The 3,400-nt window shown below is 38.9% G+C and overlaps 3 protein-coding genes across 3 annotated transcripts in view; 2 read left to right on the forward strand and 1 right to left on the reverse strand.

Moving 5' to 3' along the window:
* Window positions 1-3,400, forward strand: part of LOC311292296 (uncharacterized protein) — a 204,245-nt gene that overhangs the window by 124,116 nt on the left and 76,729 nt on the right. The gene's annotated exons all lie outside the window — the stretch shown is intronic.
* LOC311292401 (uncharacterized protein) overlaps window positions 1-3,400 on the reverse strand; it is a 379,414-nt gene that overhangs the window by 85,610 nt on the left and 290,404 nt on the right. The window lies entirely within an intron of this gene.
* The window catches only part of LOC311291807 (uncharacterized protein), a 102,293-nt gene that overhangs the window by 66,556 nt on the left and 32,337 nt on the right, over window positions 1-3,400 (forward strand). The window lies entirely within an intron of this gene.

Genomic DNA, 3,400 nt, shown 5'->3' on the forward strand with positions numbered 1-3,400 from the left:
CATGTTTCTAAATTTCTGCCGATAGGCCTCTGGTACCAGCTCATAAGTTTTCAGTACAGCCTCTTTAACCCTATGATAATTTTGACTATCACGAGCACTTAAAGAAAAATAAGCTTTTTGTGCCTTACCAGTTAGTACACACTGCAACATCAAAGTCTGTTCAGTATCTGGCCATTTCATAACATCTGCCAAACGCTCAAACAAACTGAAGAATGTGTCTACATCAGTTTCACTAAATTTGGGTATCAGCTTAATATTATTGGCTACATCCAACCCTTTTCTGACAGAACTGGTTAGACCACTTGCACTGTCCCCCATTTTACCCTCACCAATTAACTGAAACCGCAAAGCCTCAACCTCCAATTTGCGAATTTCAATTTCACGATTCAATTTCGCCTTTTCTATCTCTAAAAGCATTAGTTCTTTTCGTTGCTCAAAAGAGAATGTGGAAGCAATAACTGAAGATTGTGCAGCGCTATCATCATCATCAAAACCAACAGACTTATCAGGATCAAAGACCTCTAACTTAACTAGAGCGGCTTTAACAATTAGTGCCACAGACTCTTTTAACTTTTTTTCTTTGGTGGTTAAACAGATCTCATACCTAGCGGCCACCTCCAACAACTGCTCTTTCGTTAATTGATCAAACAATCCCTCACAAGGAGACTCAAAAAATACATCTAAAACAGTAGCCATTATCTATTTTCTATTCAGCAGAACTCATAATCGATTGCTTTAATTTACAAGCACCAACAAGTGATTATTCCCCCTACTCTCTCTCCTCCCCCCTAAAATAACTCAACCCTAGTCTTCATGCCTCCACCAAGAGTCGAGTATTTTTAAGCACTCAAATACCGTCAGATGTATAAACTCACGGACAAACCAGTGAGACATACAAAAGCGGCAGCGCTCTCAACTCAGCGTCAGCACAAAAACAACAAACTAAAATAAAAAAAGATCAACGCAGTGCGTTGCTAAACCTAACGGGGAACATCACCGTAAGTGTAAGAAAATACAGAGTTCGCTGACAAATTACCTTTCAGCAATATTAGCTTACCGAGTAGAGTAGCCTACACATACACAACAAAATCCTGCCAAAGCTAACGTTAACATTACACTGTATAGCCTAGAGAGAGAGAAAAAAACGTTTTTACAAAGGGAACTCTTAAGAGAAATCAATACACTTACCATACGGTCTATTTCGGTTACCAATTATTTTCTCTCCAGTTGAGAACAACAATGAAGAAAATCCAACGTTTTAAAGACACCGAAAACTCTCGCGCACATTTCCCAGTAACAAACAAAACACCCACTGTTTGTTAGCGCTAGCACGCCAAGCAACATGCAGGTGAATCAAATACCCGTCAAATACGCTCCGCCTACATACACACAGGCGCTAGCGAAAATGCTACAAGTAGCCTAATACGTTTTTTCTTTTTATTTTCAATAGAAGCTGGACCTTCCAAATTCTATCAAACATTTGAGGACGAGCCCCCAATTGTTACATTCCGGCTCAATGAAGTAACAAAATAAAGGGATCAGAATCCAAAAATGAATTAGACAAAATATTTATTTACGTCTAGGGGTTACATAATAAAGAAAATAGATGTCCAACAAAAAATAAGTAAACAATAAAGGAGAAAACAATATGAAGGTCCAGCTCCTAAGCGCAACTGCAGGATAGGGATCAGAACTCCCTCCCACAAAGGACAGCCATCTTAAATACTGCTTTCCAAATTCAACACAGGTGTGGATCCTTATCTGGCAACCTATTAAAAGAAAAAGAGGAAAGCAACAGAACAAACCCAAAACAAAACTGAGCCGTAACAAACATGAATTTACATGAAACTGGAAAGAGATAGCAGTAATCTTTCCTAATTTGTATGTGCTAGCTAAAAAAAATATCTCCGCCGTCGGCGTCAATGGCCTCGTGGTCAATGCGCCGACATGTATCGCCTTTGCACTCGGGCGTCCCGAGTTCGAGTCTCGGCTCGTGGACCTTTCCCGCCTCGTTTTTTTGTCATCTCTCTACTGTCCTGTCACAATAAAAGGAAAATCACCAAAACAATATATATGTATATATATATATATATATATATATATATATATATATATATATATATATATATATATATCTTTGCATGCCAGTAACAAGTGTCCCTTGTGAGAGGATTTTTTCAAAGGCTGGAGAAATTATCTGAAAAAAAAGAAGTAGTCTAAGTCCTTCCACAGCAGAGAAATTAATATTTTTGAATAAAAATCTCTAAAAAAGTGAGACATTGTGGCTTGATTTCTTTTATTAATATTCATTTTGCAAGACCAAAATAACATTATGCACAGTGAGGAGCCTATAGGTTACAATCTTCACATATTAGAAAATTATAATAATAAAAAAACAACACATTTTTTTAATGGCTCGTCAAGGTTGTTTCAGATCAACACCTGCAAGTGACCACTAGGTGTCACCGTTGAGACGGGTGTCGGATTGATTCGAAGCCTCGAAACAATATGGCACATTTGGTTCAACTGTTTCAATTGCTTCACGAGGCCTCGAACTGGCCATCACTAGATAGATGTGGCTGCTTTTGGGAATAACAAAAACAGCCCGGTACGATACAATAACTCTTGCTCGTTGCTTGCGCCATTTGTTTTGCCCGCTGCGGAAGAAGATTGCCACGACGATTGCGTATTTCCGGTCACAAATACGGAAGTTGTGAGAAATGGTGCCTTCACGTGCTATGGTAATTATGGTAAATACCAAAAGCCGACATGGAAAATGCACATGAACACCCCCTCATGTGGTATTTTCCACTGGGCAACTCGTAGAATATTTTGATGCACGAGTTGCCGAGATGAGATAACCTTTGACCTTTTCAAAATGGCGGAGAGCAACGCAAGTGTCGTGAATACTGTTAGCGGATAGTTTTTGTAGCCTATACAATGTTGTGTCATTAACGATTGTAATATAATGCGTTAACACTCAATTTTCAACTTCGCCGCAATTTCCTTGGTTCATATTTAATCATTTTATGTCATGTTTTATTTTTTTTTAATTATTAATTATGGTTTAATCATCAGAAAGCACCACATTTACGTTTTTTTTTTTTTTTTGTAAAGATAAAAAAGATACTCTACTGACACAGACCTTGCGGGTAGGACTACATTACGACAACAAAAGCACTTGAACACAACACACTGGTAAATACCAGTTCACAAGTGGAAAATATCATCTTTTCCATAGCACGTGAAGGCAGCATGAGAAAGGTCTAGTAAATAGATTAATTTGCGTGGCCCTGTTTGGCTGCGGGGTGTCCCGTATGCGCGTGCGTTGGAGACCGAAGGCGTCACTCACCGCTCGCTTGCGCCGTCTTTTCCCTCATTCAGTTTCAGCATCGAGTCT

This window comes from Rutilus rutilus (assembly GCF_951802725.1).
Source record: "Rutilus rutilus genome assembly, chromosome: 1".
Taxonomy (NCBI): Eukaryota; Metazoa; Chordata; class Actinopteri; order Cypriniformes; family Leuciscidae; genus Rutilus; species Rutilus rutilus.